The sequence below is a fragment of the Thamnophis sirtalis genome, unplaced genomic scaffold (genome assembly GCF_051295495.1).
Source record: "Thamnophis sirtalis isolate CommonGarterSnake01/CBP01778 unplaced genomic scaffold, rThaSir2_p1.2 scaffold_2, whole genome shotgun sequence".
Classification (NCBI taxonomy): domain Eukaryota; kingdom Metazoa; phylum Chordata; class Lepidosauria; order Squamata; family Natricidae; genus Thamnophis; species Thamnophis sirtalis.
Window position 1 is genome coordinate 68,864,892 of NW_028261382.1, and position 20,765 is coordinate 68,885,656.

Genomic DNA, 20,765 nt, shown 5'->3' on the forward strand with positions numbered 1-20,765 from the left:
GGAAATCTGCTTTGCGACCTGAGATTTCATCTGGCGAGCTAGTTCATCATTACTAGGTAGGGCTTGATGCACAAGTCCCATAGGCTGTGAGTTCCAGTGGACACAAGTCCCTTAGGCCATAAGTTCCAATACATGTCTTTGGGAACGAAGTACCCTGCTGGTGCTGGCCAGTCACCTGTCTTCTGGGTCAGCAAGGTGGCTGGGGTGAGGACAGTTGGTTTTTCAGAATCCAAAAACTCTGGAACCAAAACTTGAGAGTTGCTGACAGCTGCCCCCTCTGCCGCGAGGGTGGTGAAAAGAGAGTTGATGACGGCTGCCCCCTCTATCACGAGGATGGTGAAAATGATCACTGCTAAGCCCAGCCCGTCTGGAGAGGTGTTTGAAGTGAGTTGGTTCTTGGGACTGGTTGGCGGGTAGTTGTGGTGCTAGTTTCACCATTCCCATGATGAGACTGATGTTAACGTTGTTCTCCCCACAGTAGATGATGTGGGCATTGTTCTCCCTGCCGTAGTGAATGTTGTTCTCCCCGCCGTAGACAATGTGAACATTGTTCTCCCCGCCGTAGACCTTGATGTATCCTATGGCTGCTATTGCCTTCGTTGTGGCGGTAGGCAAGATGGGGACGTACTTGTGCTGGACAGGAACGCTTTGGAGACAACTCAGGGAGGCATGCCACATTTGCCATTCTTGCTTCCGTTGGTTGTGCTGTTTGTCATTGGACCACATGAAATATAGGTAGCTTTGATGGTCTTCTCAGATAAGGAATAAGTAGAACATCTTCTAGATGTTGTCCAGGATGGCTATGGCTTCCTTTCTGAAGTGATTGAGCATGCTGAGCAGACTGTTGGTGAGGTCAGGACCTTTGAGAAGCACTTTGTTCAGAGAGGGGCCTTGGGATTGCACTCTGGTATCAAAAACTGCTCGAATCTGGCCTGGCTCTTGTGGTTGCTACTTTTTAAAGGATGGCAGGTGCCAGCATTCCTCATCAATTCTCGGAGGTGGAGCAAGTTCTGTGTGTCCATTCTGGACTATGTTGTATGGGAACTCCACTAAATGAGCTTTCATGTTTATGATTTGTCTCAGATTGAAGAGGCGAAAGAGAGCTTGCTCATGGTTGTTTGGAAGCCATTGTCTTGGTATGCAAGAGGGTATTGGAGCCATCCAATTCTTGGTGGCCTCCTGTTGGAATTCCTTGACCATGAGCCTCAGAAATTCTTTGTTCTCTATCGACAAGATCAAGTTGTTGTCTTCTTTGCTGGTCTGAAACACTATTGTTCCTAGAACTAGTTTGACTGACAAAGTCGAGAAGTGTTCTTCACATGGTCTCGAGTGGGATGTTGTCCCATTACTAAGAGTAAAGGTTGTGAAGACACTTGCCTAGGTTACCCATAGCCTATCTACACATACTGTTCCAAAGATGACCCAACCAAGTCTTGTCTTCTGGGTGAATGGGGCATGCATTGGGCCCTCGACTACTTACTGCGGAAGAAAGGCTACAGAGACGTCTGCTCCCAGCAGGAGCAGGATTTTGGCTTCAGGATCTAGGGGGGAAGGCGATTGGCTATGTGTTTCAGGTGAGGTATGTTGTTCGCTAACTCTAAAAAGGCAGGGCTTAGCAGTGTAAAGATGGACTTTCAGGCTGCTCCTGAATGTCTATCTAAACCGGATCATCTGGATGGTTCTTTTTGGACCCAAGCTGTCCCGAAGAGACAGTGAAAAGTAGTGGTCCCAGAGACATCCGCAAAGTCTCTGGGGACCCAGGAAAAACTCTTTTTGCCAGTGACTTCCGGATTAGCCGCAAGGCTACTGAAACTGCTGACAGCCCTAAAGAGACTGGATAAGAACATGTTGTTTGGTGAGAGCTTTAAAATCTTTTTTTATTGGAAAGAGAACACTCTAAATTTGGAAACTTAGTTTAAAATAAGGCTGACTAGTGAGAAAAGCGGCAGGTATAAGCTTTGCCAATTGAAGGATTATTTTTTATTTTTTCTGTTTCTCTTTTTATCTTTGGAAACCGGGCTGGACTTTCTTGCAATTCAAATCGGCTTTCTGTGTTTTTCTTTTTACCGTTGATATCTTTAACTTTGGACCTTGTGGGGACATTGAATTTAAACTTAAAGTGCTTTGAAGATCTGTTTCTTTTTTTAGCTTTTTGGTTGTGTTTCAATAATTAGTAATTTTCTGTAAACAAAGAAGTTACAGAAGCTTTAATACTGAGTTAATGCAAGCTAACAAGTTAATACAAGCTAATACCATCTAGCAGACTTGAAATATTGTTACCAAAATTTCCCCTGTAATCTATCTGACTTTAAAAAAAATGAAGGCTTTATTTACACAGCTGCTGCTCTTCCTTATCTGGAGCTTTGTCTCAGACTAAATAACAAAGCAGCAAAGGAGGCTGAGAATGACCTTGGAAAGACTTTTATCTTAGGGGGGGGAAGTCTGAAAAGACTATTTGTTTTAGCTTGGTGGCATTTTTTTAAACACTACTTTCATATTATTCTGCTGGGGAGATATTAATATTGACTTTTTTCTTTTTTTATTATTATCCTTTTTGACTTTTTGACTACTTACATTCTTTTTCTTTTTTTGTGGCTTGAAGCATCCTTGTTTTTTTCTTTTTTGTGGGTTTTCTTTTCTTACCTTATGTCTTCTTTTTGCACTTTTTTTTGAAGACATTGGGACATCAATAGATGGATCACCTTAAATTTTGAGCAAACTAGTCTGAAGAGTCTCTTTTTTCTTTCTTTCTTTCTTTCTTTCTTTCTTTCCTTATGCTTTCACTAGCTCTCCCTTTTCTCTCTCCTTCTTTCATCCTCTTTCTTAAGTCAGATTTCCACTCTCCCCCCTTCTTCTGTCTCTTATGCCTTTTTCTCATCGTACTTATAATCTTACACCTTCCAAAACTTGCTGACCATGAGTAGAAAAGTAGCCCCTGTTGGCTCTACAACAACTTCCACCCCCTCACCTGCGGGAGGCCAGAGGACAATACAGCTAATGCTTCAGCAAGAAAAAGAGAAAGGAGCAAGCTTTGAGACAATCATGCAAGCAATACAGAAAATGCAAGCAGGACTTGACAGTAGGGATGACAAGCTAGACACCATTGTAAAGAAGTCTGAGAGTATGGAAAAAAGAATGGAGATAATGGAACAACAAAACCAAAGCATAGTACAAAAAGTTGATAAAATGGAAGGGAAAATTGAAAGTATGCATAACTGGATGATGAAATATGAAGACAGGATTAAAAAAATTGAAGATAAAATCCAAGAAGGAGAGAAGAAAACCGAGAAACTAGAGAGCAGACTAAGCGATGTTGAAAGAGAGAGTAGTGGAATACTAAGATGGGAGATGGATAGGTCTGAATTTTTCTTAAGATTTCAAAACATAAAAGAAGAAAAAGGAGATAACTTAGTACAGATAATATCCAAGATCCTGATAGATGTATCAGAGATATACAAAGATAAGATGATAGATATGATAGACGAAGACTTTCGAGTACATACAAGATATGCAATGAGAAATGCTCTTCCAAGGGAAGTGCATGTAAGATTTACTAAGAAAACAACCAAATTACAAATTTTACAGAAAGTGAGAGATAGAAAATTAGAATACAAAGGCAAGGAGATTGTAGTTCTCAAACAAATCCTGAGAGAGGTGAGAGAGAGGAGAAGAGAATACCAATTCCTGACCAAAGTTCTGATTAAAAAAGGTGTTAATTACAGATGGCTCATACCGGAAGGTCTACTATGTACATGGCAAGGACAAAGACACAGGATAGATACAACTGAGAAGGCAGAAGCTTTTTATGCAGAATTTTTTAGAGAAATGGCTGAGAAAACTGGGAAAGATGACTCTGTGGCACAACTACTGGAGTCACCTACAACTGCGACTGAAAAAATGGAAGGGAATTGAGAAAGAAGAAGGTGCGGTGGGGGATGTAAACTGTAGAGAAAAACGAGAACCCAGATCTACTAGAACTATAAATCCTGTATATAAAGTATAAACATGAAAGAAAGAAAAATGATTACAATTAACATTAATGGACTTAATTCGGTAACTAAAAGAAAGAAAACATTTCATAAATTAGAGAAGTTAAAACTTGACATAATTTGCCTACAAGAAGTACATATCCAAAAGAGATATGAACATCTACTAATTCAACCAAAGTTTGGGGAAATGTTTTCAACACTGGCAAACTGCAAGAAAAGAGGAGTGATCTTCTATATTAAAGGCAATATTCCAGCAAAACTAATTTATGCAGATGAAGAGGGAAGAATTCTGATGGTGGAAATTATGGATACTAAAAAAACACTCCTAATTGGAATTTATGCCCCCAATGAAAAACAAGACGAATTCTATAAAAAATTACATAAAAGAATTTTAGACTTAGACTATGTTGATATTTGTATGATGGGAGACTTTAATGGCATCGTGAACCAAAATATGGACTATAAAACACATAAAACAAAAAAGTTACATAGAAAGTTGCTGCCGAAATCCTTCTTAGGAGGATAGATGAAGTAAATCTAAAAGATATATGGAGAGAAAGAAATGTCAAAAAAGAACAATACACTTTTTATTCAAATAGACATTCATCATTTTCTAGAATAGATATGATATGGGCTTCAGCAGAGTTGAGCTGCAATGTACAAGAAATTGAGATTGGAGCAAGCACTTGGGTAGACCACAACCCAATTTCAATTAAATGGAAAGGCCAAAGGGCAAGATCCAGATGGACATTAAATAATACCATATTGATAGAAAAAGACTTTGTACAAAAAATGGGAAAAGAGTTAGTCCTTTTCTTTAAAGAAAACAGGAAAGAAGATACATCAATGCAGAATCTTTGGGACACAATGAAGGCTGTTACTAGAGGTCTGATAATAGACTATACAAGGAAGAGAAACCTAAAGAAAAGACAAATGCATAAAGCTTTAGATAATGATTATAAAATACTTGAAAGAGAATTACAGAGATCGCCACAAAAAAAAGATGTCAAGATAAAAATGGACATAATTAAACATAAAATGGACCTACTGGAAAAGAAAGAACTGGCGCAAAAAATTAGAGGTGCTAAACAGAACTATTTTGAAAATGCAAATAAACCAGGCAGGTGGTTGGCATATAAGCTGAAAAAAGAGAGAAAAAACAAAGAAAATATTCCAATTAAGAGATGAACAAGGACAAATTCAGTATGGAAATATTGAGAAAAAAAATATTATACAAGACTACTATGCTAAGCTCTACGAACAAGAGAAGGTGGAGGAGGGAGGAGTCAAAAAGTACTTACAGGATGCCAATCTTCCCCAGATATCAGATGAAATTAGAACAATGCTAGAAAGTAAAATAACAATGATGGAGCTAACAGATGCACTTAAAAAACAAAACAATGGGAAAGCCCCAGGATCGGATGGACTATCTGTGGAATTTTATAGAACATTTGAAGAAATTTTGATTCTCCCACTCCTACAAGTCATGAATGAAGTGATGTTTGAGAGCAAAATACCGAAGTCATGGTCAGAAGCATATATTACATTGCTACCCAAGAAAGAGACTGATCTAACACAAATTAAGAATTATAGACCAATTTCTTTATTAAATTCAGACTATAAGCTATTTGCATCTATACTAGCAGAGAGACTTTAAAAATATTTAAATGGCTTCATCCACTCAGATCAAAATGGCTTCTTACCTAAGAGACAAATTAAAGATAATATGAGAATGATTTTGAATACTTTGGACTATTATAAGGTTTACCCCGATGCGCAGAAGGCTTTTGACAATGTGAATTGGCAATTTAGGTTTTTACAACTGGAGCAGATGAACTTTGGTAAGAAATTTACTCAAACCATACGAATGATATTTCAGAAACAAGCAGCAAAGATAATGGTAAATGGAGAATTAACAGATCCTATTGAAATAAAGAGAGGTACGAGACAAGGCTGCCCATTATCACCATTACTCTTTGTCTTAACATTAGAGGTCTTAAACAGAAAGATCAGAGAAGAAGAAGAAATAAGAGGAATGAAAATTAAGAAAGAAGAATATAAGATACAAGCTTTTGCAGATGATCTAGTTTTTATTCTTTTATTCTTCATCTATCATTAGAAACAGCACCCAAACTGCTAGAAAGAATAGAGGAATATGGAAAAGTAGCAGGCTTGAAAATAAACAAAGACAAAACAAAGATTATGAAAAAGAATATGCCAGCAACACAAAAGGAAGAGTTGTCAGAAACTTTGCAGATTCAAATTACAAGTAAGGTTAAATATTTGGGGATATACTTATCACCTAGATGCAGTACTCTTAAGGAGGACAACTATACTAGACTAAAACAACATATAGCGACTGATCTGATGAAATGGGAAAATTTGCATCTATCAATGATGGGAAGAATTTCTACAATTAAAATGAACATTTTACCTAGAATTTTATACCTGTTCCAGACAATCCCAATCAGATTAGGTAAGGACTTTTTTCAAGATTTAAACAAAATAGTTTTGAAGTTTATTTGGCAAGGGAAAAAAGCTAGAATAAAACTTAAATTGTTACAAGATGCTAGAATTAGAGGAGGATTGGGCCTACCTGATTGGGAGCTATACTACCAAGCAACAAACTTGATGTGGATTAAGGAGTGGATATCATTAAAAAAATTCTAGATTATTGAATGTAGAAGGTCATGATTTACTGTTGGGATGGCATGCTTTCTTATGGTATAAGGAAACTAAAGCACATGAAGACATTATATAAGGGAGGCGTTGTTATTAAACTGGGAAAAGGTAAAAAGATTACACTACTTAAACATTCCAGTCTGGATATCAACAATTGAAGCATTTTCATATCCAATAATATATAAAAAGGAACAAACAGTTAGATATGTTGAAATATTGAATGCAGAGGGTGAACTCAAATCTATCCAAGAGTTGAAACAAGAAGGGATAGAAATGAACTGGTATTCATATGTACAGATACAATCTAGATATAATGAAGATAGAAAATCCAAAGGTTTTTACAATAAAATGACTGAGTTAGACAAAATTTTAACAGGTACTGATGAAAAAGTAATTAAAAAACTATACGGATATTTATTGGAGGTTAAATTACAAGAAGAACAAGTCAAAGAAACTATGATAACTTGGGGGGAAAATTTTAGGTATGGGATTGATTTAGAGAAATGGCAGAAACTGTGGTCTCAAAATTATAGATCCCTGAATTTTGTAATGAGAAGATGTGGCTTAGAGACCTAACAATGAGGAAGGAAAGAAAAAAGTTGAGCTGTGAATGACTGTCACCGCGGGGGGGGGGAGGGGAGGGGGGTTGTATGTTTAAAATTGTATTTGTATTTGTATGTTTTACTCTTTAAAAATGTATAACTAATAAAGATTACTTTAAAAAAATGATAAAATGACAATGTCTACTGCATAGAGAGAAAATTTGTATAAGATGTTCTACAGGTGGCATTTACCCTCAACCAGAATTGCAAGAATGTCCAAAAATAAATCAGAAAAGTGTTGAAAATGTCATCAGATACCGGGCTCATACTACCACATGTGGTGGACTTGCATTGAAGCTAAAAGATACTGGACTAAAATCCACATGTCGTTGGAGAAAATGACACACAAACAAATAGACTTTAAACCAGAGGTCTTTTTATTGGGGATCATACCAGAAATTTATAACAAAGACTTAAAATATCTGATTGTAAATGTGTTAACAGCAGCCAGAATCGTATTTGCAAAAAACTAGAAAAATGAAACAATACCAAAACAGGAAGAAGTTATTCGAAAATAATGGACTGTGCTGAAATGAGTAAATTGACACTTGAAATTAGAGAACAAGAGGATGAGCAATTTTATAAGATATGGGACTTGTTTTATCAGTGGCTGGGGAAAAAACTTGGAAATGAAAAATGTTTTATTCATGCTCTAACTGAAGGAGTTAAATGATAAAATAGCAGTAGCAGTAGACTTATATACCGCTTCATAGGCCTTTCAGGCCTCTCTAAGCGGTTTACAGAGAGTCAGCATATTGCCCCCAACAATCTGGGTCCTCATTTTACCCACCTCGGAAGGATGGAAGGCTGAGTCAACCCTGAGCCGGTGAGATTTGAACCGCTGACCTGCTGATCTAGCAGTAGCCTGCAGTGCTGCATTTAACCACTGCGCCACCTTGGCTCATATCATGCTGTGAAATAAATTAACAATGATACAGTGAAAAACTAATATATCTATGAATTGAATACTTTAGAATTTTTTGCTTTAAAAAGGATAAGGATAATAATGATTTTATGTATACTTGATAGAGGACTGGTGATATAATGTATAACGTTAAGAACATATTACAATGATATCTTGTTGTTGATAAATAATTTTAATAAGGGAATAATTGAAAATTGGTATATATATGTAGCGACTATTTAGAATATCTTGTTGAAAAATGAAGGAATAAGATTTCTGTTTGAATGTATGATGTATAAGGATAATAATGAACATAAGCATACCTGATAGTTGATTGGTGGAATTATGCATAATTGAAAATAGTGATATACAAAAATAAATGGTTGGTAAAAAAAAAATTCTATCACATGGGATTATATAAAGGTATACTGTTATCAAATAGACAATCAAAAATGTAAGGGAATCATGATTTACTGGAAAAAAAAATAATACTAATTGTAACTGAACATATACTGTACAATGAAAGTGAGGTATTTAGTTATACTAGATGAAAAATCTGAGATGGTAAATATTATTCGAGAATATGGATGTTAAAACACCTGTAACCAAACGACATGCTGTATGTGATGATGGTTTTTTTTTTTTTGTTTTTTTAATGTTGTGTGTATGTCTTGTCTATGTAATAAAAATAAAAATTTTAAAAAAAGGATCTGGGGGGGAAGGCGATTGGCTATGTGTTTCAGGCGAGGTATGTTGTTCGCTAACTCTGATGTCGCAATCTGGTTGTGATCATTTGGTAGGTCGTCCCATTCTAATAATGGCGGCAATGGGAACTGTGCGCTTCCGTCTAATGATTCTATGCAGAATCCATTGACTTCCCTCCCCAACATGCGCTGGGACCCAGTGCACACTGATATTGTGAATTCTCTATCTTCGCTTTGGACGTCAAAGAGATCAAAAAATGCTGACCTTGCTAACGACCTGGTGCTTTGCCCGTCCAGAATTACATACATCTTCACGGCCTGTTCTGGGTATGTTGCAGGATAGACTTTGGCTAGGCAGATCTTATGGCATGTGCGAGGGTTGGAGGAACCACCACGTACTGTGGTACACTTGTATTAGCTTCTGGGTGCGTTTCAGCATCTTGTGGAGAATTATTGTTCGGAGGAGGGTCAGCCGTTGATCAATGCGTCACCGTGGAGTTTGGATGCAGGGCGCCAGGGTATCTGTTACTCTTGCAAAGGTGACATTGCACCTTGGCTGTGCACGTTTTGGCTATGTGCTCTGTGGAATCACAACATTTAAAGCAGATTTGGTACTCCCTGATTAGAGCTTTCCTCTCTTCCATGGGCTTCATTCTGAACTCTCTACATTCGTTCAAAGAGTGGAAAGTTTCGTGGAATGGACAGAATGGGACTTTGTTTGTTGTTGATGGTTTAATTGGAACTGCCCTTGGTAGTAGCACATCTGGCGTGTTCCTGGTGGAGTTGAAGACTTGGGGTTTGTAGGCAGATGCAAAGGTTCTTTCTCTTGTGTCTCATATGGGACTGTTAATCGGTCCGTGGTTCGGAACACATTTTTTGCTTTCTGGGGACACTGGCCTTCTAAAAGCTTGAGTTTGGGAATCAGCATACATCATTGTTTGCTGTTGGACAAAATCTGCAACGACAGCAAAGGGGGATCTTGTCTTTGATTGTTCGCCTTGTAACGTGAATAAACGTTGATCCATTTTTCAATTAATGGTTCTGGTAACTTTCGAATGATATGTATTGATCGAGGCGTGACATACTGTTTAGTTTGGGGTCCTGTTGAGCTACCCATAGTTGCTTAATGAGTATGGAGAATGACCACAACTGGTCATGGTTGTGCCGACTGATATTAGGGAAATTGTTGATCTCCTTCAAGAGTGTTTCTTCGGTCATCGCAGATGTGCCATACCGCCGATCAAGTTCTTCCCAAGCCTCTTTACAGGCTGTGACCGGATCCTTCAGATAGGTGTGGTAGATACCTGTAACCATTTGTGCAGACTTTGGGCCTAGCCAGGCCATCATATGTATGATCTCTCCGTCTGGTTGTACATTTTCAGCACGAACAGCCCATAGGGAGATGTGCTTCCATATTCGATAGGGTTGGCCTGGCGTGTCAGAGAACTTCTGTGTTCCTTGAGATCCCAAGTCCACCTTCCTCTGGCAGGACTGCCATTCTACTCCGGTCTTGTATGCTGGGGGAGACAGTACGGTGTGCTCCAGGACTTTGATGGGTTCAGGACCAGCGGTGTGGACAGAGGTTGTTTTTGATGTTGCTCTGCCGGTTGTTTGTGTTGATTACTCTGTTGGTTGATGTTCAAGTTGCCTTGGAGTATTGGTTGGAAATCCTTTGCTTCGGCATTGAGCTACTTGCGGCTACTTGCGTGCCTACTGGTTGAGGATTATTCACCGTCGCTGGGGAATTGTTGTGGGTGCCTCGTGTGCCTGGATTTGTCGGGGTAAATTCTCCCATTACAAGGGATGGGTCGAGTGATGCAACTTGAACGATGTGATCCACCTCATTAGTTTGTTGTTTTGGTGATTGTCCCTGTTGTGCTGCACATTGGTCATCTACGTAAGCTTTCACACGTGTGTCAGGGGTTTCTTCCTCTAGATTTCCAGGATCAAAGTCAGGGAAGCCGCCATTAGCCTCAGCATGTAGAGCTTTGGCCCGTATTAGTCTTCCTTTCACTTCCCGCTCGCATTGAAGATATTCTAGTCGAACCTGAACTTTAGCTTTCTCAACCACCCTCTCTGCTTCCACAGCTGCTCTCTCTGCTTGAGATCTGGCTTCCAAGGTTGCCATCTCTTCCTTCAGCAGCTGCTCTTCTTTAGCTGTCTGTAGATCTACTTTGGCCAACTCAGCTTCCATTTGTGCTTCTGCAACTAGAGATGCCCATGACCTTTGATTGTAGTGGAAAGATTGCTGCGAGATGCTGCTAACCACTCGAGATTGGATTGATTTTGCTCAGAAAGATGAGGCTATTCTGGAAATGTGGGAGGAAGCTGCGTGAGACTGCCGTAGTGACCTGTGTGAATGATGAGATAATACAGATGTGGCCTCCTCTCCTTGTGTATCCTTGGGACTAGATGAGGATGCTTCCTTAGAAGCGTGAGAGGAGGCTTTATGTGACTGCTGAGATGATGCATGCGAAGGATGAGACACATCGGACTCAGCCTTCTTGCCCAGGATGGTCTCCCTCCTCAGGCTGGTTTGGATAAGGTCTTTGCTGTATCGAAACTGCTTTATTTTATTTATTTATCTATTTATTTATTTATTTATTTATTTATTTATTTGTCTTGTATGCCGCCCACTCCCGGAGGACTCCGGGCGGCTCACAAAAGACAAGGGAAAGGGGGGAACGAGACAAAGACAACATATTAAAAACAAAATCAACATTCACAATTTCCGTGGAGGTAGATGCTTCTCAGCTCCCCCCAGCCTGCTGGAACAGCCAGGACTTGGTGGCTTTGCGGAAGGCCGGGAGGGTAGTAAGGGTCCAGATCTCAACAGGGAGCTCGTTCCAGAGGGCCGGAGCTGCAACAGAGAAGGCTCTCCCCCGGGGAGTCGGCAGCGGACATTGGCTGGCAGATGGAATCCGGAGGAGACCTAACCTGTGCGATCTAATTGGTCTGAGAGAGGTAATCGGCAGGTACCCAGGTCCGATGCCATGTAGGGCTTTATAGGTAGCGATCAGCACCTTGAAGTGGATTCGGAGACTAATAGGTAGCCAGTGCAGCTCGTGTAGGATAGGTGTAATGTGGGTGTACCTTGGTGCACCCACAATCACTCGCGCGGCTGCATTCTGGACTAATTGGAGTCTTCGAACACTCTTCAAGGGCAGCCCCATGTAGAGCGCATTACAATAATCCAGTCTTGAGGTCACAAGGGTGTGAGTGACTGTCTGAAGGTCCTCCCAATCCAGGTAGGGTTGCAATTGGTGCACCAGGCAGACCTGGGCAAAGGTCCCCCTGGTCACAGCCGACAGATGGTGTTCTAGAGTCAGCTGTGGGTCCAGGAGGACTCCCAAATTGCGAACCCTCTCTGAGGGGCGTATAATTTCGCCCCCCAGCCTGAGAGATGGAACAGTTAGACAATCTTTGGGAGGGAACATCAGAAGCCACTCGGTCTTGTCTGGATTGAGTGCCAACTTGTTTGCTCCCATCCAGACTCTAACAGCCTCCAGGCACTGGCACATCACTTCTACTGCTTCGCTGAGTTGGCCCGGGGCAGACAGATACAGCTGCGTATTGTCTGCATATTGGTGATACTTAATCCCGTGCCGGCGTATGATCTCACCCAGCGGCTTCATGTAGATGTTAAATAGGAGGGGGGACAGGACCGAACCCTGCAGCACCCCATACTTGAGGGGCCTTGGGGTCGATCTCTGCCCTCCGACCAACACCGACTGCGACCTGTCCGAGAGGTAGGAGGAGAACCACCGCAAAACGGTGCCTCCCACCCCCACCTCTCGCAACTGTCACAGAAGGATACCATGGTCGATGGTATCGAAGGCTGCTGAGAGGTCAAGAAGCACAAGGATAGAGGGGTGACCCCTATCCCTGGCCCGCCAGAGATCATCGATCAGCGCGACCAAAGCAGTTTCCATGCTGTAACCAGGCCTGAAACCCGACTGAAAAGAGTCTAGATAATCGGCTTCATCCAAGGACCATCGGAGTTGCGAGGCCACCACTTTCTCAACAACCTTCCCTACAAAGGGAAGGTTGGAGACTGGACGATAGTTGCTCAAAATGACTGGGTCCAGAGACGGTTTCTTCAGGAGGGCACCGCATCCTTTAGGAGGGGTGGGAAGATTCCCTCCTGGAGAGAGGTGTTCACAATTGTCTGGATCCAGCCGCGTGTCACCTCCCTGCTGGTCGAGACCAGCCAGGAGGGACACGGGTCCAGTATACAAGTGGAGGCACTCACCGCTCCCATGGCCTTGTCCACTTCATCAGGAGAAGCCTGTTGAAACTCAATCCATAAAGCATGCTCAAGACCCTCCCCCGGTACCTCGGCTGGTATCGTGCAATTGGAGTCCAGCTCTGTCCGAATCCGAGCAACTTTATCCGTCAAATACTGAACAAATTCCTCAGCTCTACCCTGTAGAGGGTCACCCGCGTCCCTCCCTTTCAAGAGGGAGTGGGTTATTCTAAACAAGGCGGCTGGGTGCGATTCAGTGGATGCAATAAGGGCGGCAAAATGCGAACATTTTGCCGCCCGTATTGCCACGAGATAGGCTCTAATAAAGGCTCTCATCAGTGCTCGGTCTGACTCAGATTTACTGGCCCTCCAGTGGCGCTCTAGGCATCTCTTTTGGCGCTTCATCTCCCGGAGTTCCTCGGTGAACCAAGGAGCCCTCCTGGATCCGCCGCCTCGGAGAGGTCGCAAAGGGGCAATCCAGTTTAGAGCCCCCGCCGCCGCTGTATTCCAAGCAGCGACTAAGGACTCCACCGGATTGGGGACGATAGTGTCAGGTATTTCTCCAAGCGCCGTCTGAAACCCCATTGGGTCCATCAGGCGCCTGGGGCGGAACCACCTAATCGGTTCCTCCTCCCTACAGTGGGGGATTGGCTTCCGAAAGTCAAGCCTCAGCAGGAAGTGATCGGACCATGACAAGGGCAAGGGTTTAATGCCCTTCAACTCTAGATCACATCTCCACTGCTCCGAAAGAAATACAAGGTCAAGTGTGTGACCCGCTGAATGAGTCGAACCTCGAATTACTTGGGTCAAGTCCATGGCTGTCATGGTTCTCTTTAAGCCCCCTTATTCTTAAAGCAAATTCCATCTGCCTATACTGCAGCATTGTGATTTCATTTTCTGCATTGTAAATCTTGCTTTGGACCGCATCCATTTTAGTTTCCAAATTAATATTGGATTCATTAACATCTTCCACTTTATCGTCTAATGCAGATACATGGCCAGATAAGCATTTAAAGGCTTCTAAAATATCTTCTCTAATTTGTTGATTATGAATCTGCACCATCCCCAACACCACTTCTGAAATCTCCTTGAAAGCAGCAGAAATCTTTTCCTGCATTTTAATTTCCATCACAGCTGCATGGTCTTTTAAAGCATCATTTAAGACTCTTTGCAATATTTCTTGAGTCAGAGGTTCTCCAGCAGGAGGGGGTGTTGGGGGGGCAGCAAAGATTGTAATTTAGTTGTTGGAGCAGGGGAACTCCCTGCACTCTTTGAAGTTATAGTTGGTTTAGCTTGCTTTGAAGCCATTTTCTCAATAAAACTTATCTTGCACCCAATTAATAAGTCCAGACAGACCGCTTGTTCCAATTATTACTCTAATAAATCACTGCTGATTTAGTGATCTTTAAGTAATTTTTAACTCTGTGGTGTTTTATAACATTACTGCACAATCCCGCCTTCAAAGCTCTTTGGCGCCATCTTTTTCTTTCTGCCACGTAGTTTAATAGAAGGAATTTTTAGAAAAATGGAGTTAAAGTCTGTTAATACATACAATTGGAAGTTCTCTTGTATTCCTCTGCCTGTCTTGGATTCAGGTATAAATCAATCGTTGAACAAGATGTGTCTTTGTTTCTGCAAAAAGGCAGAATGAGTCCTGGACGCGGAGTTCGCTGAGTTACAGGGGGGTTCACACCTTCCACTCCCCAGATTTATCTCCTGGGGGAGGTTAGTGGAGCACTTCCCAAGCCCAGCTGCTCACCCCTCCTTCTTTGCCCGAAGAAGAGGTAATCAATCTGTTAAATAGCTGATGGATGCTGTTTAAACAGCTTAACGCAATCTCGGGGCTGGAGCTGCTGAAAAAAGCAGCTCTTCAGACGACACGTCCAAACCGGAAGCCACTTCCTGGTCCATCTTTAGATGGGGGTTGTTTTTTTTGTTGCTTCTGGTTTGTATCTGACTTTTCCCTCTCGCGCCTTCCTTTTCTGCTCTCTCTCTTTCTTGCCTCTGTTCTTCTCTCCTGTTTCTTTCCTTGTCTTCTGATGTTTCTTCCTCTTGACCTCTTCTTTCTAGGTGCTCTTTACTTTTTTGTTCTTCTTCCCCTTTGCAGTATTCTTCATAGAATTTCTGCACTTCTTCTATATTCTCTACCTTATATCTTTTTCCTTGCCAAGATACTAGTACCCCTTCTGATACCAACCATCCGTACATTATTCTGTTTTTATTTAACTGATTTGTTAAAAATTGGTATTGTCTATGTTGTTCACAAATTCTCCGTGGAATCTGTTTAAGTGTGATCAACTCTTTTCCCTGTAATTGTCCCTTCTCTGGTTTTTTTTTTACACTTCATCTCTAGTTGTTTTTTTAGCAAATCTTACGTGCACTTCTCTTGGGAGCCTATGTCTTCTGGCATAATTAGTATGCACATGGTAAGCTTCATCGATATCCCCTTTCAACTCTTGTTCTTTTCCATGTAAAATTTCGATTAAGATTTCAATCATTTTTCCTTTCAGATCTTCTTTCTCTTCTGGTATGTTTTGGAATCTTAGGTAGAATGCAGCCCTTTCATTTTCAAGTTGGATTATTGATAACTCTAATTCTTTATTAACTTGTCTATATTCCAGCTCCATTTTTTCCATCTTCTGATCTGTTTGTTCTATTTTTGTTTCGATGTTCTGGATTTTCATTGATTGCTAAGGCATTCTGTATCCTTTCAATTTTGTCATCCACGTTTTTGATATTTCCTTTCAATTCTCCCATTTCATTTAAAATAATATGTGTTGATTTTGTAAGTGTTGTAAACCCAGCTTACTGTAGTGTGATCCAAAATACTCCTTTTTTTGTTTGTTAAGAAAAATGTCATTTGGAACTTTGTCAAAACCTTTGTTGAAATCAAGGGAGAATACATCTTTGTCTACCACAATCAAAGGAACAAAAATTGTCTCCTGTGATTTGTTTTTGGCCAAGCCAGACTGACTATTTGAAGTTGTGACATTGTTTTCAGTATCCTTACAAATGTCCTGTTTCATTATCTGCTACAACATCTTCCCTGGGATTGAAGTTTGGCTCAAAGGTCAAGAATGATCAGGATCCTGTTTTTGCAAAGCAAGAAATTTGCCACTTTTGTTCTTCCTCATCCTTTGGCATATCTCCAGTTCTCCAGGACTCCGTGTTTCCAGGTCTTGCAATTTTCCGGAGATTTAGATTGCAATTCTAATATGTTAGACTGGGAAAAAGTGAAAGGATTTAGAGATATTTAACAGTGGTCAGAAGAAAATTGCAAAATTATTTCTCCAAAAATTGGAGGATTGGACAGGGTGAAATTCCATCTTTACAAGACTAGTGCTAGCTGTGCAATATGCTGCCGGGGATCAGTCAACAAAGCCAAATGAGAGATTTAAAGCTGAAGAAACAAAGGATGTCATTAGTCTGTAGAAGTCATTTTCACACAGCTTTTCGCACAACTTCAAAGTGGATTGCATAAAGGTGTAGAGAAGAGGCTGAAGAACTATTGGTGCTAGAGGCTCAAAATTAGTTCCAAGTGGAGGTCAAAGAAGATTCTCAGCATCCAGGTAGAATTGCCTGAAAGGTCAGTCATGGCAACTGGACTTTCCTTTTTTTATTTGAAACATTTCACTATGGATAGCAGCAAACATTTCAAACCCAAGAAACAGACGTTCCCTAGTCGGCAAGTCTCCAAATCCCATAATCATGACAGGCAAGAATTACAGGGGAGTCATAGGTCTTCGCTCCTCTTTATAAGCACCCTAGAAGCACCTGGATAGCCGCTGTGAAGAACAAAGCACCAGGCTTTGGACTGAACGGCAACCCATTGTCTCCTTGATAGAGCCCACTGTGCCTGTTGTTTTGGCAGAAATAGACATTAGACTTGTGGGATTTTTCTTTAAACCAACCAGAATATGTTTCTGTCTCATACAGCCAGCAATGGCTTCCTTTGTGCATTGAAAGTCTTTGCCTACAGAGGGCCACATTGTTCAGCTCATTTCAGAACTTATGGTTGTTAAGCAGTGCAGAATTGCAACATATTAACTTCCATTAGAGAACAAAATGTACAGATTACAGATGCCAAAGAAGGCTATTTCCCCAACTCATTTCAGCTGTTCTTCATTCAACTCTTGATTGATTGCAACCAATGGAGAGCTCTGCCAGTTCCTCATGTTCACAATGCACTTTTTTGGGATGTTCTGTCCTTACTGTTGGACCAGAGGGGCATTAAGATAGTGTTGGCATTGTGCCAGGATCTTGAGAAGGGCAAACAGGGTGCACTATTCTATTGGGGACCTGCGACATCTCATCTAGCACTTTCTGTATTTCCCCCTGCCAGTCTTCTTTCCTTTGTCTGCACCCAATCAGACGACCCACATGGTGAAGGCACTCTTCTTCTTCTGTGCTCAGCTGCCAGGCAGCTGGGGAACAACATGGGCAGCTGACTCCTTGCAATAAACCTAATGTTTGACACAGGCTGCTGCTTGAGCTGGCTGTTTTAAAACTGCATTTAGAAATATGCCCTTCCTTTCCATCCAGAGCAAAAGACAGCATTTTATATTTAGGTTCAGTATCCAGCTGCATCTCACCCCTTTCAACACCAGAACAGCCTGTCAGCTTCTGCTTTGCTATCACTTCAGCTGCCATGAAACAGGGAGGGAGGCATGGTATTTGGGAGGGGTTACTCATTGTGCTGGTGGAAGTTTCTGGAGTCTACCGATTTATTGGACTGTGCATGCGTGGGTGTTTCCCACCAGCTCTAACGGCACCGACATTCCATCTTCGTGATGCCTTTTGAAGTTATCTTGCACCTGACATTTGGAAGACTTATGATTGGACTGGGTCTATGATGCCAAGGGGTGGGGAATGGGCTATTCTATATATCAACTGTTTTCGTGCCTAATTAACCAGACTTCGCTATGCATTGCCTTTAACCATTTTTAATTAGTAAAAGTACATTTGATTTCTACGCATGGAGTCTCATGGTCATTCTTTCCTAATTAACTAATGGAGAGGAGCTGACAGGTAGCGAAGTCTCAAAAACACCTTTCCAGGAGACTACAATCTACCGTGGAAGGTGCAAAACTTCAAGGAGACAGAACAGAGAAAAAAATAATAATAATATGTCTTCGCCAGCCAGCGATGGAGAAAAGGACAAAGAAACCACTGATATCTTGTTTCCTGAAGAATTGGCTCAGCTGGAGATATCGAGCCCTGCTAGTCCCCCCCGTTGGTCTATGTCGGTGGGACAAAGAGAGGAGGGGGCAAACTGGGATGCGGCCGTTACCAGAAGAAGACACCAGGAAAGGCCGTTCGAGGCGGGAGCTCAACCTGATTACTTGGAACAGAGGTACTCTGGGCAAAGATTTGGGGAAGGTGAAGAGGCCGAGAGGGGATGGGAGCAAGAAAACCCACGAGCAGCTTCAACCCCCCCCTGCCAGGGGTGCTGCCAGACCAGGGGTCCCCCTCCCCAGAAGACGCAGAATGGCTAAAGTCCCCCCATTACCTGTGAAATATGATGGAAACCCTAAGAAGCTGGGGTCTTTCATCATGCAGGTTTATAATTACATGGAAATCTATGGGCCCGATTTTGAATCAGATACCTTGAGAATACGCATGGTTTTACTTGCATTAGACGGAGAGGCCTCTGACTGGGGAACAGGCTTACACCAATCGAATTCCCCCCTCCTGAGGAATTTCAATGCGTTTATGGGAGCTTTCAAGAGACGTTTTGATGACCCCCTGACTGAGAAACGGGGCAAACTGAAATTTATGACCCTCGCGCAGGAGGACAGGCCAGTGTCCGAGTACATTCAGGAGTTTCAACACCTATGTAATTACATGAGAGGTTGGGGTGAAGAAGCCCTTTTGGTCAAATTTGCTTTGGGCTTGGATGAAGATATTTATCAACAATTTGTTAATCGCCACCTTCCCAAACGCTTGACTGTTTGGTTTGAAAACGCGGCAGACGTTGAACTGGATTTAATGAGACTCAAATGTGCTAAGGAGGAGAGGCAGAAGAAAAAAGAGAAAGCTGCTAAATCTTCCCCCCCAAGCCGCAAAACGCCTTTTGGAAGCAGAAGCGAAGGGAGGGGAGGCCCCTCTGGGAAATCCAGACCATTTGCTTGCTTTCGTTGTGGGAAAATCGGCCATCGCGCCCCTGAATGCCGCGCCCAGCTGCCCACGGCCGCCCTAACCCCTTCCAAACGGGAGGGAAAACCCACCAAGGCCTCAGATAAGAAAAAGAAAGAAGCTGCATTCGCCGTTGATTCCACCCCCCCCCCCCCAATTCGCCCAGGCTTTGGAGGGAGAAGCGGATGTCTCCACCAGCTCCTCTGATGATTCCGATGACGACGCCTCGCCTCGCTGGGTGAGTTCAAACAAAGGCCCTATGCTAATCCCCGTAGAGTTAAGAGTTCTGCCCGATGGGGGGTCCGAAAGCCTTCCCGCCCTCCTTGACTCAGGCTGTTCCCGCTCAATGATCAATCCTGCTATGGTGGAAAAACTGGGCCTCAAGTTGAAAACTTTGAAAACCCCTATTGTTTTTTGCCAGATAGATGGGTCCATCGCAGGGGGGGAGGGACCCGCCCATTTCTTCACTGAGCCCTTAGAGATGAAAATGGGAGCCCACACAGAACTAATCTCTTTTATTGTGGCTCCTGGAATGGACAGACCACTCATTTTGGGCCTCCCGTGGCTTCGAAAATGGAACCCTCGCATAAATTGGAGGGAGGGTTGGTTACGGATTTGCACGGCCGCACCTCCGGAAGGGGAGGGACCTTCTTCAGACCCTGTTGGCTGCAGTTCTGATTTGGCCGCTAGAGGGCAGGAGCGGATAGAAGGAGAGGAAAAAATTCCGAAAGTATATTGGGACCTGAGGGGAGTTTTTAGTGAGAAATCTTCCGACAAACTTCCGCCCCACAGGCCTACTGATTGTTCAATCGACATTTTGCCCGGGGTGAAGTTGCCAAAACCCCAGATTTATTCCATGTCTCCTAGAGAGATGGAAGAGATGAGAAAATTCATAGATAAGAATTTGGAGCGGGGTTTCATTGAACCTGCCTGCCCTAAAGTTGCTGCTCCTGTGCTCTTCCGTGAGAAGAAAGATGGTTCTCTGAGATTATGTGTTAATTTTAAAAACCTTAACGCCATCTCGACCCAAAACTTATACCCATTGCCTTTGATGAAGGACATGTTGGCCCAATTGGGGAAGGGCCGCATCTTCACTAAACTGGACCTCAGGGAGGCGTACTACAGGGTCCGTATAAAGGAAGGGGATGAATGGAAAACTGCTTTCAACTGCCCTCTTGGTTGCTTCCAATTCCGGGTCATGCCTTTTGGCCTGCAGGGGGCGCCTGCTGTTTTCATGCAATTAATAAATGAAATCTTGCATGACCACCTTTACAAAGGCGTTATCGTATATCTGAACTTTATGCCAAATTGTCTAAGTGTGAGTTTCACCAGGCTAAGATTGACTACCTCGGTTATCGCATCTCTCCCGCTGGCATTGAGATGGACCCTGGAAAAGTGAAAGCGGTCACTGAGTGGGAAGCACCCCGAACACACAGGCAGTTGCAAAATTTTTGAAAAGTGAACAACACTTTGAATCCTGACAAGCCTTAATTTTCTCTCTAC